The sequence below is a fragment of the Lissotriton helveticus genome, chromosome 12, assembly GCF_964261635.1.
Source record: "Lissotriton helveticus chromosome 12, aLisHel1.1, whole genome shotgun sequence".
Taxonomy (NCBI): domain Eukaryota; kingdom Metazoa; phylum Chordata; class Amphibia; order Caudata; family Salamandridae; genus Lissotriton; species Lissotriton helveticus.
Window position 1 is genome coordinate 128841168 of NC_136073.1, and position 21339 is coordinate 128862506.

Sequence of the window (21339 nt, forward strand, 5' to 3'; positions counted from 1 at the left end):
TGTCTGCGTTGGCACTACATGGTCGTGATTTGGGACAGACTGACTTTGCTACTGTACAGCAGCTGAGTGTATGCAGTGGGCTGAGCCAGTGAGTGTGACACAGACAGACTCACAGGGACACTTCTCAACGACATCTGCAGCTGCATTTGTTTTTATTTTGCCCCACCTCGATGCAGCAATGTAGTGTTGTGACTTTATTAGAGACAATGTATTATTAAATTAAGGCTATACCAGTAACAGTTTACAAAAGCACTAGGTTAGTGCCCTTCCATTTTTGGTGATTTGCAGCAGTTTTAAGACTTTCTTAGTTTCTTGTTGCTAAAATGGGTGTAATCTCTGATATTTAGCCCTGTGTGTGGCAGCCTGATGTGACAGCTTCCCAGTGCGCACACAGCCGCACCGAGTATTTCACAGGTTATTAAAAGACCTTTTTTCGCGTTAATGAGGCTTTGATGGCTTTCACCCCTTCTTAGGGCCCCTGCAGCTCCACTCTGCCGTTTGCTAGAATAAGTAGAGGACAAAGCTGAGATTTTAGCGTGGAGTTCGCGCCCCCCCTGAGACGGTGTCTCGCCCCCCCAGGGGGGCGCGTCCCACAGATTGAAGAACTCTGCTGTAGGGGGTGTACTGGTGGCTGCAGCCGAAGACAGGTTTATGCCATGTGATACTTGTTCCAATGGCCTGTATGCTCCTGAACAGTCTGAATCAGCCATATGCAGTATTTTATTTTTGTCTTGCAGACACTATCAGCCAGATTCATGAAAGGAAATCCGGCTCGCAAAGGGCCAGATTCTAAGAATCTGGCCCTTTGCAAGAGCAATTTTTGCATTTGGGATTCATCATCCCAAATGCAAAAATCGCAAAATGCAAAATTGCTTTATTGCGAGGAATTGCATTTAAGGAATCTCTATTTGAGATTCCTTAAATGCAATTCATGAATCATTTCAGAATTGCGAATTCGCAATTTTTGGCCGCTATTTACCGCGAAGTCTGACTAAGTGGTAAATAGCGAAAATTTAGAAAAATGCACTTTGGTGCATTTTTCTAAGTTGTATGTTACATACACACATGTCCTTTGGACATGTGTGTACGCAACATCAGTCTACATTTTCATTTCAGGGGTGCTATAGGGTGTCCTTTGGACACCCCTGGCACCCTTGAAATCGCATCCTTATTTGCGATTAGCAAATTGCTAATCGCAAATAAGGAATGACTCCCCATTCATTCCTATGGGCCTTTAGGCCCATAGGAATGAATGGGGAGTCATTCCTTATTTGCGATTAGCAATTTGCTAATCGCAAATAAGGAAGCTGTAGGAATCACAATTTGTTTGCGATTTCTACATGAATCCCATTTTGCGAGTCTTTAATAGCGATTCCTTAATAATCGCTATTAAGGACTCGCAAAACGGGACATTGATGAATCTGGCCGTTAATTCAGAAAGGTGAAAAGCCCTCTTCAAATTGGATGTCTGTATTGGCCAGGAGTACCTGCTTGTTTTCCTGTCAAGGTCTTTCCTTGGATCTCCCATCTGAAACGTCATTGGAAATAGGTGGAAGGAAAGAATTTGAAAAAGTTGTCTTTGAAAACAAAAAAGGTGTATTCCCCTTTATACACTCCAAAAACAGTGTGTATTCCGAATAGAAAAAGAATTATAAATCATTGCATTGGCAAGAACATTTCTTTTTTAGGGTTTCAGTACTAGTGATAGTATGATCAGCACCTATCCAATGAGGTGTTCCTACTGAAAATATTAAATGGCATGCCTGAAAGCGCAGTGAAGATTAAATGGAATCAAGATTGATCCAGTATGTATTTGAACAATTCTCAATGTATTGTGGAGAGACGTTTCTCAGAGATTGAATTATCAGATTGTTTGGGACACAAATGCAGTGCCTCCTGTCAGAGGTGAACATAAATCAGGTGAAAGAGGTAAGACTGAATAAAGTATGGGTGAAGAACGATAACTTGATTGTTACATCTATTATGTAATGTTATATTGGATTTAAAGCAGAAGTCTACTTGCCTTTGATTGGATGTTTCTCAATGTAGAATTGTGCATGTGTACATCACATTAGTTAACAGTAATGGAATATTAATGTGTGTGCATTACGGATATTATATAGCAAATGCAGAGTGAATAAGTGATGCAAAATAAGTAAAAAATTCCTGTAAATGAATTGCACTCAAAGAAAGTGTGTCCCCAACAGATGTGCATGCTGAATCCTTGTGACTGAGGCAGTTCCGAGAACTGGTCCCCCACAATATGAACACTAAACACAATATCAGGAATGGACCGTTAGCCGGCACCACATATAAGTACTGAAGATACAGGAGGGCTACTGCAACAGTTCCTTATTACCAAATAGGAAAAGTAGGCACCGGCCTATGGGCCCCACTCCTTTTAGGGGCCTGTGACAACAAATCAAAACGCAACTTAAAGGACATAAAAGAGAGACATAAGATTCACAAAACAGTTTGTCTCTTAAAAGCTCATCTTCTGGCAGCTGTCAGTTTGTAAAAAAAAATCTGGTGCATAGGGTATAAGGAGATAATTTGTGAGGGGGCCCCTAAATTTCAACTGCCTAGGGGCCTCCTGTTGCGGGGATTCTGCTCCTGCACAGAACTATGCACAGGAAACCAGGACCTCAGTGAAATGTGGTGTACCAAAAAAACACCTCAGAACCCAGAACCCCTATCTGACTAGCATCAGTGTCTCATTAGCTCTCCGTTCTTAAGCGAAGCCACCAATGATTAGACAACCCAGAACATGCGACTTAGGGTACTGTCAGGAATGGTGGGAATCAAGAACACATGAGTAATCAGATACACAGTAAAGTTTAAAATGTTTATTTTTAACTACGTGCTCTAAGATGCAGTATTTTGGCTAACATAAGCAGGCATATGATTAGAAATAAAACAAACAGCATTGTTACAATTCCATAAAACACAAAGGGAGAAATCATGTTACAATGATAGAGGAAACAGGTACTATAGCGCCTTGTGAACCACCCTCCCCTTGCTAGTAACTTGGTTTTATAATAATAGAAGGTCTCTTAGGCTTAAATGAGGAACCCCATACCTCCAAGATCAGCAGAGGTGAATAACATCTCAGGCTCAGCAATGCTCTCTGTCTTCTGGAAAGGGTTTTTATCCAAGTGCTCAAATCATGCATGCAATGCAATATTAAAGGCAATAGGATTTTGGGTGGGTGCAGCTGTGTGCGTGTTATGTCTAGAGCGTGGGACGATCAACCTGAATCACAGCATACATTGGTATTCTGACCTTGAAGAATTCTGCACGCAGTGTACAGACTAAGGTCGCGGTGTAAGTCTAGGGATGTGAAAAACAGACCGTTCTCATGTGAAGAAAATCAAGCAGTTTAACTTGCAACAACAGCTACCTATAGTGTTGTGTGCAAAAAGCAGCAAAGTGGCAAAATGGCATTTAACTTCTAAAACACTTATGCTAACATAACAATGTGTGCAAGCAGAGCCCTGCCCTCACTACCCCTCCCCTGATCGGACCACAAACAAAAAGGGAAGCAATTTAGGAACGCAGAGTTCAAGTTCGAGTGAGACAGAACCAAGTTCATAATTTGCCAAACTTGATAATTGGAAGTGATAAGTTTGAAATAGTTAGGTCAAAAAACAAAAAAACAATAAAGGGCGGTATACTTCCCATCAAGGAGATAGAAAAAAAATGCAAAAAGAAATATTTTCGAGTACAGTACGCGTTGAAGATGGACAGGTGCTAATTCAATCCATCAGCGTCTAGGCACAGTATGTTGCTACAGCCTCCAGGAGGAAATAATTGTTATCATCAGCAAACGAGTCAGCCATCCAATTTAATAAAATGTATGAATATACATGTTCTTCGTTAGTCGGAGCCTCTAGCACCATCAGAGGACAACTTGCGTGTTCTTCAAGGTAAGTTTGTGCCAGGAAGTCATGGGCAGCTGCGCATATGTCCAAATTACATAGAACTCCGTGCGCAGCTGCAAAGGCCATAATTCCGATACCAGAACAGTCCAACTCATGGGCCACTAAGGGACTCACCAGTCGATCATTATCCGGGCCAGGAGACGCCGTATTTGTGAGACACAAATTCAAAGCCCATTCAAAACGACAATCCAGGCAATGGAAAACAGGTTGCCCACAAGTAAAGTACGAGAAACGGAATGATAATCCATAGGCTACACTCAAGGTGGCTAGAGGTAGCGTTCCATAATATTCAAGCATCCTGTTGCGAAGCTGGAGCAGCTGGGGCAGGCTGTCTTGTGACACAGATTGTGCAGCCATTTCTGAGCTAGCAAATCAACAGTAGCACACCGGCAGCCAAGGCGAGAAGTAATGGTAACCCGCTGAAGATGCTGGAAAAAAAGAATGAAAAAATGCTGGTATCACACCAAATATTGTTTGGAATGAGGTCACAAGGCCGGAGTTCAAAACTTTGAAAAAATGAGCCAGGCCATTTGTTGACCAGGCATTGAATATAGTGTGAATCAGAGCGCCAAAATGAAGTGGGAGATCAGTATTTAAAAGCGCATGCACTTCAGTGCGGGTGTTTGTCACGTGAAGGACAAATGTTTCACGGAAAGAAGTGTCGTGTATTTCTATAGGTTCTGAATCAGTCCCCCTATTCCTGACCCTATTCTGGTTAAACTAACTATCAAGTTAACTAACAGTCAGCCCATGAGGCAAGAAAACCCCCATGATGCAGATACCGTTATCTGACGCAGTCACACTACGGCACAGGAACGTGTTATCTGATTAGGTCATAACGCTTGAGATCTAATTAGACAAGCGACATTCCTCCAGCCCCTGATAAGGCATACGACGTTCTCATAACAAATCAAACCTATGACAACCTGGATAATCCGTGCGGCCATTGTTTTGATTTCACAGAGAACTTTAGTAAAGAATGTGCTAACGAGCAAGTCGTATGACATCTTTATTGACGTATCTATGTCCATCCTTACGTCAATCTCGGCACCTTTAAGGTATAAATATTGCCGACCTTGCCCTATGCAAACACACGCGTGGTGACAAGACGGAGCAGCCATACTTGCCGAAGCCGAGAGCAGAAGCAGACCCCGCTGGCAGCAGCCCCGCCTTCCTGACGCGCTGAGAGACGCGCTGCTATCTCAAGCCGAGAGACCCAGCACCGGCGCTTCTGGGCAGCCCTCGCAGGCAGCCTGGAATATCGAGAGCAGAGAAAGAGATACCATTCCTCATTCATCCTAACTTCCAGGTACAGAACTGAATAACCCCTCACAGAGAATTCTTTAGTTATTCACTTGGCAAAAACAAACTTAACGTAAACTGTAACTTTCTATTCCCGCCCACGCATTAGACTTAGGTCAGGTACACGGGGTAGGCGTATTTAGAAACACCAGTTGAGTACGTTTAGTCAAATGTATATGTATATGTAAATATATTTTAATCATTTTAAACATCATATGGCTCAGAAACCATATCAATGTTTTTACAGTATTATTTTATACTATTGCTTTTAATGTATGCACTTTACTTAACTATAAGTATTGCAATAATATCGATCCATTTCTCTTGTACGAGAAAAGAGACTGATCAATAAATAACACCTTTTTATTGAACACGCCCGTCTCTTCCTTTTCTCTACATTCTGATGAGACTAAGAATGCACGTACTGACTGAGTAAAATAATTGCCTTGTGCTCACACGACTCTTGAGATTGACTCTTGATTAGGGGAGAGCAAAGTTGTCATGTTCTATGGTTGTCAGAAACTAAATCCCTTCTTGTCTAATCAGGGAAGTTAATCCTTCCTTGAACATTCGAGAAAGTTTCTAGCGAACTCTGAGCTTAGCTGGCAAACCCAAAAATTAAGTCTAGTATCGACAGTAGTAGACCTAGTTAACGTCTGGCCTAGGCCTTTACTGCTGTAGGTACTATTCCAATGCGCAGAGCCTATTGGGAAAATAGGAGCTACACTACATGGCGCCCAACGCGTTTGGAAAGGGCGATAAAACTAACGTAAGACATTTAGAGTAACTCAGTCGTGCTTTCTCACTCAGACCCCTTTTCCCAAATACTCCAAAGACGTCTGGAGTGGGTGAAAGGTTATATCCTCCAAAACCTCGCAGGAGGGAACTCCTATGTATGGTTCTTGGTATAGTCAACGTTGAAGGATACACCGTTCCAAAATATTGTGCATCTAATCTTTGTTCCATAAGAAACCTGATCTGCAAACAAACATAATACCATCCTGTCTGTAAAATGGCAGAGAGTGATGATGAAAGAGAGGCAGTTAGATTAGCAACTGAACTCGCAGATGCTGATGCAACCATGCAAGCAGCAGACCCGAATATAACACTCATTCCGGTCATTAAAAGGAGATCTATAACCTTAAAACTTATAGAAAATGGACTGACACCTAGAGGTGGCACAGTCATATTCGTAATTGAGGCACACGAATATCGGCAGACAGAGGTATACTATTCATGGATACATTTTCCGGCAGCAAATGCTGTAACAAAGTACTTCCACTATTACAAAGTAGAGGAACCTCCTGAAACGTACACTCCTTTCGAGGAGGTGGAAGTACCACTCAAATTCCAAGAGCATTTGCTCTTATTTGATGGCGCCCTAAAACATAATAATCACATTACAAGGCTCGGTCCTTTAGGAAGACCAGGAGCAACGTGGCCGGTCTTAGCCGGATACACACCACATCCAGACATCGAAAGAATGCCTGCAGCAGAGCTATTAATACAGCTAAAACAACTACTAAAAATTCATAGACAATTAGTTCAGTATGTAATGCGGACTTCAACAATTCAGCCAGCTATTAAACTTCCACAGCTGACCCCTCACCAGGGAAACACAAATAAAATTACACCACAGAACATCCAATCCTGCCTAGGTAAAGTTCCAGCTAAACGGGAACAAATACCATTCTGGTTGGCACAGAAAATCACCCAAATAGAGGCGGTGTTTCCTGACACCACCCCGCTGGAAAAACACAGGATTCTGACTATATGTCTCCCAATGGGAATCGTACCACACATTGAGGACTGTGACACTTGGGGTACAGTCTTTGCTTCCATCTACACAAAAACGCACGGTGTTCCATCCATTTCGGTAATACCAGATGTGCTAAAACAAATTCAAGATGAATACGGTCCAGAACCTGCTTTAACTCTTGGTATGAAATTACTAAAAGACTTCAAGCAGGTCTCGGCTATATTATTAGCCAACATAAAAGGTGAAGCAGCAAACGTGGCGATCCGCCAGAGGTTAAAAGAGACAGATATAGCAGACCAACCAGCTGAAATTGCCAGAATCATAGAAAAATCCTATGAAGAACTAGGCAGAGATAGTCTAGGTGGAATACCAGTAAAACCGCAACTGACTACAAGTCCAGAAAAAATATTTTTTAATAATAATAATTCACCAAAAAAGAACTGGGATGGAAATAAACAATCCAATCCTAAAGAAAAGAAATTCCAGTCCAGAGGAAGGTCTCCGAGGCGAAGAGAGAAATCTCCAAACCAAAGACAGAGGTCACCACAGAGTGACCCCTCTGGGAATAGATATAACCTTAGAAATAGGGATAATATTAAAAAACCTGATAGATATCAAGAAATTGATACACGTCCCTCTCAATCTTTTCAGACTTCCTCGCAGAAATCGGAAAGAAGAGGACGATCAGAAGAGCACGCCAAGTCCAAAGACAAGGAACCTGCTCAGCTAAAAAAGAAATTACAATTTCCAAAAAAGAAGGTAGCCAGTATCAAGGTAGTTAACAATGCCGAGAATACTGAGGACACAACTGAAAAACGGAGAGTGGGCTCAGACAATGCTAGACAGCGCAGCAGAGGTGAGCATAGCTCGCAAAGTCCTTATGAATCATCTGGAGACAGTGGACACGAATGAATACCTTCAAGTGGAAACTGCAGACACCAGAGTTAGCAAGCCCCACAAGATATACGAGATAACATTACGTATAGAGGGAGATAAGACTAGGAAAATAAGGGGACTATTTTGGGATAACCTCTCCAAAGGCTATGACATCCTTCTAGCTGAAAAAGACTGGCCACCAGAGTTTGTCAGGGAGTGCCCTCATGGCGAAGAAGTAATTATGCCTGCCTTCTCGAATCAAATACCGATTCATAAAAAATACACACTTGCTAGAAAGTGGGCAGTGGCCTTAGCACCTGCTTTATATAAAAATCATGTAGGATGGGATGAGGATTCTCCTCCTCACAAAATCCAGTTAAAATCACAACCAACTGCACAAAGGCAGTACCCAATTAAGCAAGAAGCTAAAAAACAAGTAAATGAAATACTAGATCAGCTAGAATACCAGGGGGTGATTGAAACTTGCACCTCACAAATGAACAATCCTTTGTTTCCGGTCTCCAAACCAGACAATTCGTACCGTCTAGTTTTGGATTACCGACACCTTAACACATGTTGCAAAACCTTTGCAGTGCAAAACTCACACAGTGCTGCACTAATGAATAACATAGTGCGCAAAAAATACAAAACAACCTTGGACATCTCCAATGGATTCTTTTGTCAAAACATAGCACCGGAGAGCAGATATTTAACTGCATTCTCAGTAAATGGCACTCAAAAACAATTCTGTCGGTTAGCCCAGGGGTACAAGAACAGCCCGGGGGTATTCTCAGCGAGAGTAACAGAATTACTACAACTATATGATGATGAAGCATTATCTTATGTTGATGACATTTACCTAACAGATGATGACTTGGAGACTCACTTGAAAAGAGTGAACACCATAATACTTGGATTCGCTGCAGAGGGTTACAAATTCAACTTCAAAAAATCCAGAATTGCCCATCTAAAAATTCTATACGAAGGATATGAATTATCAAGTATAGCCTGGTTGACAATTTTTTAAGAACTAGAAGAATTAAAAAATCTAAAATATGAAAAGACGTATCCTCTGCCAATCGACATTCTGCCTCTACGACATTACGCCTGTGTAATCTATACAGACGGACATGCTCAACCCTCCGTTTGGGGAGAACATGCATACAATCCGACATGTGAGATTACAAAAGAAGTGTGGCGCGGAGGTAAACTAAGACCTCTATTAACAAAATCACACTCAGTAGAAACTAATTCAGAACTACAAACTGAAATAATAGCATTAAAAATGGCGCTGGATAATGCGGATCGCGAATTCCCGACACTTATAGTGTCAGATTCATATTACTGCGTCAAAGCATATAACAAGGATTTGCAGACATGGATTCAGAACGGTTACAAAGATGACACAGATGCACCAATAAAGCAGAGACTGCTCTGGGAACAAGTAGCTCTTTTGAAAAAAGAACTACCAAAGACTCACGTGATACATACACTGAGTCATCAACGTGATGGCGTTCACGTTGCAGGGAATTCATTGGCTGATGAGGCCGCGAAGGCAGCTGTGCAAACGGCTTCCATAGCTGCCGTCACCCGGTCAAAAACAAAAATAGACAGCGAAATATTACAAGCTGTCAGCGCTTCAGAAAAGGATTCGATAGAACCACTCCCTAAAGGCTTTCCAGTAAAATACTCATACATAACTGATGAAAACAATGTTCCTTTTGCTCAAATCCCTGGAGTGGGGGATAGGGCAATTCCAAACATGGAACATAGATTAGGACTAATAATAGCGGCACACGAAGGGCTTGCTTCTACCCATGCTGGCGTCTCAGCCACTGTATCATTATTACAACAGAGATACTGGTGGCCACAAATGAGAAGACAAACAAGGAACTATGTTCTAGCATGTGAAATATGTCAAAAAATGAAAGTATCAACTGTGAGACGTCCAGCACAGACGCCCCTTCTAATCTCGGATAAACCATTAGCCTGTGTTTATCTAGACCACTGCGGTCCCTTACAAAGGGATGGTAACTATAAATATATCTTGGTCGCAGTGGACTCATGCACGAGATTCATATGGATGTGGCCCCAGCGAACGGCTGACGCCAGAACTGTTATAAAAGATTTGTGGGTCTTCATCGGCACATACGCAATTGGCATTCTGCATTCGGACAATGGTCCTGCTTTTAGCTCTCGGGCTTATAAGGAGGCCATGGTCAGCATGGGCGTGCAATTGCGGTACTCTTGTCCATTTCACCCTGAGGGGAACGGAATTGTTGAAAGAAAAAACCGTGACATAAAGCAATCTATAACGGCAAAGGTATTAGGTTCGGGAGCTGGGTGGGTCAAACATCTAATAAGTGTCCAACGTAGTCTAAATAACTTGCCAAGAAATTCTCTGAAGGGATTCAGTCCGTACGAATTATTATTCGGAACTAGGATGTTGATCTCTGACCTTGATAGTCAGACTTCAGTGGTAATAGAAAAAAGCTTTGATGTCAAAGACCGTTTGGCTATTTTGCAGGACTTAAACAAAACAAGAAAATACCTGAGCAACATACAGTTGAAACAACAGCCAACGACCACTGAAGAATCACCACCTGTCCCAGCAAGACCTGTCTGGATTCCAAAAGTCGGGGATCTAGTCAGGGAGAAGATCGCGGTAAAGAAGGAATTTGGGCCTTCTTACAGAAAAGCAGTTCCTGTCTTGTCTGTCAACGGGACAAGATCAGTTGTACTACCGCCACTTGCTGGAAAAAAGGAGAACCGAGTTGTATCCATCGACCTGGTAAAACCACAACATGTGGCCGATAACAAACAGTAGGCCAAGTGGACTCCCAATAAGTAGCAGAACACCAAGGTTTGCTACCAGCACAGAGGTCCTATCAAAAAGGCTCATCACATTCGAAACGCCTGCAGAAGAACAAGAAGGACTATGCAACAATGCAATAGAACTAAGACCTCTGAAAACCCAAATAAAGACATTTAGCAGAGACACACCAATCTATACTGAAGTACCAAGTGAAAATGCAAGGAACAAAAATCCTGAAGCAATTGGAACAATTGACAGAACTGCATCCGGGTACTTCATCAACTTCGATGATTCCTCTGACGGCTTCAGTGAATCAAAGACACAGCCATCATCAAAATCCTTTAAAGACAAAGCTAAGGAACTTTTGAAACATCTGAAAGAAACATATCTGGTTTCTCCATGGATTGAATTTTGGGTGGGTTTTGGTGCATTTATCCTCATACTTTGGCTCATCATGGTATTTACTTTGGGACGCTTCATTGAGGGAAAATATGCTAAAATGGACACAGCAAGTCAGAACATCAACTTGGTCCTCAAACCACACACATAATCACACGTCGAGAAAAGAGAACTTTCTTCAGAACTTTCTTCAGCCAACTTCACAGCCAATCCTATACCTGGTGGGGTAGCCTGGGACAACACTGACTATGAAATTTATGGTCCGGTCGAGATCCTGAAATATCCACACCAAATCAAGATCTCTTTGAGTGACTTTGCAAAACCAAACTCATTTGCTGATGATTGGGACTTCGAGAGTATTAACAACATGATGTCTGACTTAGTAATGTCTGCTAAATTTACAAAACATGATTATTTGCAAGGTTCTACAAATTATGATAGTATGTATTGCTATAACCATTATGGTAACCATTTTTTGCATAAATCTGCACAACCTAGAAATGTTTTAAATTATAATCAATGGGAACATTGCGCTACACCTCCAAAAGGGAGCTCTAGAACCGTGTATGACAAATATTCATATTTTTCAGGTTTTAACATAAGTAATGCTGAAACATTTTATTTTAAATTGTCAAACAAGACAGGGATGAAAACCATGATAACCAACACAAAATTGATATATTCAGATTCATTCTTTGAAAAAATGAATACTTTTGGATTTGATTATTGGGACAAAAATGTTGATTTAAAAAGTGTTTGGGGTACAAAAGAATGGCAAGTACAGGGTTTAGAAGCTTTGTTTAGAGCCTGCATGATCCCAGAACAAATGATATTTTTAAATGACACTGTTCAACAAACCACCTGTCTTGGCTTAGCCAAAATCAAAGATTTAAATAATCCGTCTATTCCAAAGCCAACAATGTTTAGCAATAACTCTGATACAGATGAAGAGATAGACGTAAACCATATATTAAACAAAAACAGAACACATCCAGATTGGAAACAATGGTTGATCTGGCCCACAGATACAAATAACTGTCAAGATAGATTCCTGAATAAAACACAGGGTTTTAAAATGACCAGGCCAGACCCTAGATATCCCCAAAGACATCACCCAGGGATAATAACAACCTACAGTGTGGGCAAATTATGCCTTCAATGGCTAAAGACTTCCACACTGCCTGAAATTAAGCAACACCTAACTTTACTTACTGATGGTGCTGACTTGCGTGATTTCATAATGGGACCACGCAAACAGCGTCAAAAGCGTTTCATAGCAGCCTCTGTATATGCAGCATACAATGAGGCCTGGAAGGTTACTCAAATTGAGACAGCAGAAAGAATACGGGAAATTGACCGTATTAATTTGGAAAAATCACTTTCTGTAGTGGACAATGTGTTAATGACTCTGTCCTCCAGAATTTTTTCATTGGACAGCATTGTGTCGTCAGCAATCGATATATTATCGCAAGACTTACTGTTATTACAACATGGTCAGTCACAATTGCGTTCTATTGTACAGCTTGGCTGGACGTTACAAAATCTGCGTTCAGGCTATGTGCCTTGGCGTTTAATCAACACGACGTCACTATTCCAAATCTTTAACCTTACTGATAGACAAATCGGTATGGCGCAAAAGGGTGCTGATTATACAATCTTGAGCATTGAAAAACTAGAAAGATTACCGTTGACAATGTCAGAACGACCTGTCAGTGAATGGATAATCCACGGAATCATAAATATTCCAATCTCAACCTTCAGGTTTCAATACTGCCAAAAATATATACAGGCTGGCATGTACGAGAAATTGGGAAAGGGGTACCTTAAAACAACTTGGAACCTGCCCTATTCACATGCATGTGTCAGTAATAAAGGACAGAAAGTGTTTCTTAGTGGCAACAATTGTGCTATGTCACTAAGCGGCACGCTTCTGTGTAACGGAATTAGTTTGCATGGAGCCTGTGAAGGGAATTCATACCACCTTTCATGTCACCAGCAAGGCGCACCTGCAACTGAAATAGAACCATTCTTTCAAAGACTCTATAATGGGAGTTACATTCTTATTGTAGACCGCAGATGTTGCAGTCTTATGCCCGGGACTCCTTATCTAGTAACTACAACGGCGAAGGTCAAGTGCTGTGGACGTTCTTTATTCCCCAGCTCCTTTCCAGACAGGGAGGCAAGGGCATGGCCCAGTTTGAAAATTACTTCTATTCGAATAGACACTTTAAGCAGAATGAAAACAGTGCTTCTTCAGACGCCTACAAGGCTCACGTCATCAAAAGAAACATATGATCTACAAGTCGCAAGGACGACTGCAGAGATACATACATTATTATCAACTAATTCCCCCGTACATTTCGCGGAAATCCTAAGCGAAATCTTAAATATTTTTGATACCACTGGGGTCTCAAAGGTATTTAAGACAGTATTTTCGATGGCATTAACACCATTCAAAGCCATACTGGGTATTTTTCCAGATTTCGTCCATTCGATTTTTGGCGGACTTCCCCTGATCCTAGGACTAATTGCCGGAATCCTATTCCTAGTCCTTATTTTTTGTTATGGCAACCCATGTCACAGATCAAACTCTCGCGACAATGGAAGATACGATCCTAGCCATTGGATACCGGGACCGGATATCAAAAATCCTGGGACTCTCCCGGCTTAGAGACCTGAACATGACTTGGTTTCTATCATTTCGACCAATGTGGCAAAGGTGTGTTTTACCTGTACTAAGGTGTCTGCTATGCGGAGAAGAATGCGTGTTAGACACCTGTCTGACGCTACAATCGGATGCGCCAGTGGATGCAGATACACTGTTGGTTCCTACCAAGGTTCACGCTTTGTGCTGCCCTCAAAGGCTGCCAATCCTGATGACGGCATTCCTGGAATCTTCACCACTGCGATTGAAGAGTAGTGAAGTTCAAGATGAAAGCAGCATCGAACAGGTACGACCTTCTGTCAGCAATGCGAATCAGAATGTCAATGGAGACAATCATGCGCACGAATGCATGGTTACCCCTATTTCCGACTTAGTGGAACTTTCCCATGAAGCTGTTGACAGTTTTTTCGAAAGCCTGAATGATATGATGTTCTCTCCAGAACAGAAATAGAGACTTTTGAGTAAACTCGCACACGGCGTTCCCTGAATTCGGCCTTCAACTTTAAAAATAAAGTCACATGAACAATTTCACTCCAGTTCACGGACAGCAATTTTTTCAGCATGCCCCTTAAAATATTTTTCTACATATTTTTTCCCGGGACACTGATCTTCTGCTTAAATTAAGAAACTATTCCTAGAGAACTAAAATTTCTATTTTTAGATACTTTATAGACTTTAGCTGCCCGCTGGTAGGTTCACAAATATTTTATTATGTGATGAAATGGTCTCGGACTTCCTTTCTGTATAGCCATATTAAGAGCCATTTCATGTGTATTTCTCATATACCGATAAGCAATAATGCATAAAAATGCGTGTTTACTTTTGCATTTAATTCATAGCTTAAGTGCATACAATATATATGACTGCAATTTTTCAGTATATTTGAAAATTTCGAAATGCATTTATGTATTTTGGGGTGGTAAGGTATACACTATACTCTATAGTATGTTGTACTATGTTATACTATGCATAGATTAGTAGATATGACCATAGTTAGCGTGGAGTGGGTGTCGTGTATTTCTATAGGTTCTGAATCAGTCCCCCTATTCCTGACCCTATTCTGGTTAAACTAACACCAAGTTAACTAACAGTCAGCCCATGAGGCAAGAAAACCCCCATGATGCAGATACCGTTATCTGACGCTGTCACACTACGGCACAGGAACGTGTTATCTGATTAGGTCATAACGCTTGAGATCTAATTAGACAAGCGACATTCCTCCAGCCCCTGATAAGGCATACGACGTTCTCATAACAAATCAAACCTATGACAACCTGGATAATCCGTGCGGCCATTGTTTTGATTTCACAGAGAACTTTAGTAAAGAATGTGCTAACGAGCAAGTCGTATGACATCTTTATTGACGTATCTATGTCCATCCTTACGTCAATCTCGGCACCTTTAAGGTATAAATATTGCCGACCTTGCCCTATGCAAACACACGCGTGGTGACAAGACGGAGCAGCCATACTTGCCGAAGCCGAGAGCAGAAGCAGACCCCGCTGGCAGCAGCCCCGCCTTCCTGACGCGCTGAGAGACGCGCTGCTATCTCAAGCCGAGAGACCCAGCACCGGCGCTTCTGGGCAGCCCTCGCAGGCAGCCTGGAATATCGAGAGCAGAGAAAGAGATACCATTCCTCATTCATCCTAACTTCCAGGTACAGAACTGAATAACCCCTCACAGAGAATTCTTTAGTTATTCACTTGGCAAAAACAAACTTAACTTAAACTGTAACTTTCTATTCCCGCCCACGCATTAGACTTAGGTCAGGTACACGGGGTAGGCGTATTTAGAAACACCAGTTGAGTACGTTTAGTCAAATGTATATGTGTATGTAAATATATTTTAATCATTTTAAACAAAAGTCAAAGTCAAAGTTTTTTATTATGTTTTGGCTCTCAATGAGGGCCACATAAAGTTAAACACACCATTATACAATACGAACAAGAAAAAAAAAAAAATATGTAAACATACTACATAAGAAACGGAAAAACAAAAACACTACAGTTATCAACTCTTGAAGTGAACCTCGGCAACATCCCAGCAACATCAATAAATACTTAAGAACCCTTTAAAAAATTTAAAAATTCTACAACAAAACAGTTCATTTGGAGGGCAGTAAAGTGCATGTAAAAACAATTTAGCATTTGCAATTCCCAATTGTAAACAAATAGGTTTAATCCACTTAAATCGCAAGGAGCGTAAAGCAGGACAAATAAACAAGACGTGGTTACGATCTTGTACAGCGTCATTACAAAAGTTACATATTGGGGAACCCCCATACCACTTTGCTAAGAGTGAATTAAGAGGAAGCAGATCATGACGTAGGAGGTACCATAGTCTACGAACTCCATGGGGAATATTCCAGATCAGATATTGTTGGGCCAGCTTGGGGGTGTATGTTTTTAGGAGAGGTTCCCTGTCATATAATCTAGGTTGGGCAAGGGTATCCAGCTTATAACATAGCTCCCACGATGCACTTTTTAATGTAGCTTTAAGTTCTGAGGGAGTGAGTAAAAATAAGGTACTCTCATCCAACTCTAACAGGGCTACTGCTTTCCTAAAATTTTTTAATAGAGAGGAAAAGTCATTAAGATTGCCCAGTAGCTCCTTTTTAATAAGTTCTCTTAGGGTACCAGGTTTTCCTCTAGCCAAGCAGGCTACCCATCTTACCAGGGCCACCAGTCCCTGTGTCCAACAACTTCGAAGTCCGAATTCTAATCTACATGAAGAAGTAGAACATGCATTACTAAGCGATGTAATTTTCCGAAGTACCCTTCCTTCCATTTTTTGAAGGAATCCCCAATGTTTCAGCTCTACTAATTCAATTCCATATAGGAGAGTAGCTGGAACTTTTGCTTTAAAAACTTCCAAAAAGAGTGAGAAATGTCTCTTCCCAGTGGCGTTATATAACGAACATAACCCCATACCATGGGCCAATGCTTTGCGAGAGTTATGTTCGATATGGGGGATCTCACTAAGATTCGCTGATATTATTTTGCCTAAAAAGGGATAAGTTTTAACCACGTCGAGTTTTTGCCCCCCAATAAACCACTTATAGCTGCTAGACCTACATTTTCTCTTACCAAAGATACACATGATTTTACTTTTCGATGTATTAATTTTCATATGATGTGCTACAGCAAATTCGTTCAATGCAAGCAGACGGTTAGATAAACCCTTCGGGGTCAAATCTAAAACAAGAATATCGTCTGCATACATTAGAATAGATATAGCAGACCCTCCAATTTTCGGTGCCACTCCCTCACAAGATGAGATAGAGGTTGGGAGGTCGGCCATATATAAAGAAAACAATATGGGCGCCAGTATACACCCTTGTTTAAGCCCATTCTGGGAGGGGATGGATGAAGTGAGACCCCCTTCGCCGCCTTGTAGCACCTTGCACCATGTGTTCATATGCAGAGACCTAACCAATGCAAGTAAGTATCCTGGCATACCCAGTGCCGCCAATTTTCTCCACAGCGATGGACGGTCCACTTTGTCAAACGCCGTGGAGAAATCAATAAATGCGGCATATAAGCCACCATCACGGACACATACATACTTGTCAGTAATCACCTGGAGTAATGTCAGGTTATCTAGCGTTCCATGCTCTTCACGGAAACCAGTTTGTTCCATTGGTAAAATCATATTAGTTTCTGCCCATTCCATAATTAACATTAATATGCATTTGGCGAAAAATTTTCCTATGGCATCTAATAGAGCTATTAGACGATAATTAGATGGCAGCTCCCGATCCCCCTTTTTAAATATCGGAATTAATATACTACCCCTCCAGGAATCGGGGACAGTTCTTGTTAAAAAGCAAGCCTGAAATATAGGGAGAAGAATCCTACTCCAAGTAGAGATATCCTGCTTAATTATTGACATGGGGAGTTCGTCTGGACCCATGGCTCCGGTAGAGCGCATACTCATTATCGCAGAAACTATTGTTTTTTCAGTGGGGAGTATAACTTTTTGCATACTATTTAAACCCAACATACCTATATCCTCCGGTACTTCATTAGGAGCATATAATGCAGTTACAAATACTGTCCAGACTTCTTCGACAATGGCTATAGGACGGGGAGTTACTATGGAACCACAGCCTTTCCTTATTATGGACCAAAATTCTCTAGATCGATTAAAGGTTATAGCCTCTCTCAAACTAATCCAGAGAGAATCTTCTTTTTCTCTTTTCAACTTAAGTCTCAATCTAACTCTCCTACGTTTTAACAATGCTAGTTGACACTCATTTTCCTCAGATCTATTAAGATATTGTTTCCTGATCAGTGCATTTATCTCCCTATTCAGGAAAAATAGAGGACTAGGAGAAAAATGAGGTCTTTTAGGGTTTCCCTTTTTCTTGGCAAACCCAATAACTTTTTTGATAAGGTTTTCGAGTTGTAAAAATTCTATACCCTCCCACTGGTCGAGTTCAAGTAAGGTTTGGGCAAGGAGGTTTTGTACATCCTTCATGGTAGTAGGGCCCCAAAAACATCTACCCGACCTTCGATCAATGGAAAGATCTCTATGCTTTAGGGACCAAGAATTAATTTCAGGAAGGGTTAGTGAGAGAGTTAAATTAATTAGTTTATGATCACTCAGTGAAGAATGAGTGATCGCCATATCCCTAATCAAATAGAACGACTCATAGTCCGTAATGGCGTAGTCCAAAATAGACTCGCCCCTGTATGATCCATGTGTATAATGGGCAGGACTATCAGAGGGCATTCTGCCATTAATAATAAGCCCTTCTACGAGGCTAAGTTCCTCCAAGAGGATCTTACCTCTTTTATTAGTTTTTATTCTAGTAGGCCAAGTCATTTGGGGTATATTATATGCTTCTTCCTTAAATTTATTTCTGAACCTAACTAAAGTAGAGTTGGATAATTTACTATTTAAATCACCAACCAACAGTATATAAGGGGGATGTTCAGCCTCCAATAGCTTTGTAACATAAGAAAACATTCGCTTCATAACTGGATTAAAACTTTCCTCGGGAGGGATGTATACATTTAAAATAACAAACGAGGACCGCGTGCCTACATTGCCTAAGTTACTAATAGTTATGGATTGAAAGAGATTGCTAGAGTCTGAATAATGTGTATATTGCCATTGTAGAGAGGTGGATAAAAGACAAGCAATTCCACCTTTCGCATGGCCTTTTTTTGAAGGTTTTGCTGAAGCCTCCAGGACGAAAAACTCTTTCCCTACATAGGGGAGATTTTTACACCACGTCTCCTGGAGACATATTACATCGACGTTTAAAGAGGATAAAAAGTCAAATTTCTCAGGGGAATTAAACATACCAGCAGCGTTCCAAGAGACAATTTTTAAATTATTGTTAAAGATGTTGGAAGAGTCGTGGGTTACTCGCGGAATTGGTAGATAAAACCCCAGGTAACCAATTCCACATCTGATTGTCTTCTATTAGAGGGACATCTGTATTATCAGGCAATGGCAGGACCTGAGATACCATTCTTTTGCCCATTGAGACCCAGATTTTTAGATCTTTATTACCGGAGTGATGATCGTCCTGTGTAAATACTGGCTTAATAATACTATCTCCAGAGGCAATACATAAGGCCTTATTATAATAAGGTAACACGTCAATTCCTCTACATTGGAAAAATTCCGCCTGATGAAGAACAAGATTAGTAATTATTTTTGAGTAAAAAGTTACTCTTGTTCGTTGTCCAATAATTGATTTTATCGGTAGAACTAAGTCGATATCATATGATAAAATCAATTTTAGACTATCAATCTCTTTAAAACAATTAAGCAACCAAGACCTATTCATTTTTACATCCTGATCGAACAACGGAAGAAAGTCCAGTGTTAATGTATCCACAAATGTCGTAGCGCATTTTACAAGTTGAATATTTAAGCCACTAGCTGTATCAGGCTGGGGCCGGAAAATAGATGCCGTTGGATTTAGTAATTTTACCACTTGCGGAGGAGCTCCCGTAGCATCAACCAGCACTGATAGGGGTTCCGGCGCCTTTAGCACAGGACATGGAATTACCTCCTTTATACAACCCACATCCGTGGTGCCCTCCAATACTTTATTAGATGCATCTTCCGCTACCTTATTGTTGGTAATATTCAACAGTGGGTTATCCCCATTTCCTAACTCCTCTCGCGCTTCAGGGATTATGTATTTTTGGAAAATGATTTGCCTTGGTCTTTTTTTCTTATATTTACGTAATAACTTCCTATTTTTCCCTTTTAATTTTTCTTTTCTGATTTTAGTCTGTGCCAGCAATCCATCCGGGCCCTTTTTTTCCTGAGTGAAGATGGGAAAAAGATCATTTTCGACCGTTTGTACCATCTCTACCAAGCTATCTTCCTTGACAATAGGCTTTAAGTCTTTGCTCTGTTCAGGGACAGATGAGATAGGGCTCTTAAGAGGCATATGGATGTCTGCCTTTACAGAAAATTTCAAAGGGGTATTACCCTGCAAGGGATTGATACAATTTGACACATTTTGAACTACAGATTCAGTAGGGGGTAATGTAACATTAGCAGCCTTTTTAGACAGCATTTCCTTCAGTATCTCAGACACAGATGACAGAATACAGTCAGAACTCACAGCAAATTTACCAAGGAGTAACAGTATAGAGGACAAGATTTGTTCAAGAGCTATCAGAGATTCAGAAATTGGTTTCTCATTTTTTGGATAGCTAGATTGAACAAAAGAACAAATCCCCGATAAATTAAATTGAGGAGACTTCAAATCACTATGCGTTAATAAATCATCTTGGGATTTGATTGAAGGAGTGCTGCTGTATAATAGCATTCCCGATGGAGTTGCTCTAATTGGAGTTTTACTATCCCCAACCTGGGCCAAAAGTTTCTTATCCATATATCGACCACAGAGTTCAAGATCAATACTAGTGGAGATAGATGTAGCAGCCATGTCTTCCTCCTCCTTTTCTCTTTCGCTGAGAGTGTTATGATCATGAACTAGGGGATTCAATTCATTTATTTGAGATAGAGAAGATTTATTTATTTCAATCAGTACGTCAGTGTTTAAATCCATTTCCACGTTGGTTTGCGATTGCGAATGTGGTGATAAAGCAGCCTCTAAGATTATTGGGTCTTTTGCGAGTTTATTTACTGATTTTTCCCAAATATGTTCCAGCTGCATCTGACCTTTCACTAGCGCACTATTTTCAGACTTTTTCCTCAAGCGTGTGGGTTCAGATATCACATATACTTTGTCCCCTAAAACTTTCCCAGAACGTAATTTCTTTGTAGACATGATACTACTAGGTAAACCAGACCTTACGCCTGATAGGCAGTCGCAGATATCAACACAAACAGTTTATAAAATATAAATATAGATCCACTGGAAGAAGCCGATAAGTTCACATTAGCGGATACCAGAGTTACAGTCTGTTAAATACAGATCATCCGTGTGTTTTAGTTCAAAGATTTACTGCAATGGACACCGGCGAAGTTGTGCAGGAGGAAAAATATGAAATGAAAATACCAGGGCCCAGCCCGGCCTACCTCGGCCACTGAGGGCCACAGAGGGCCCGCCCTTTGCCCGGGCTTAGCCCGGCGTCGCCCGCGC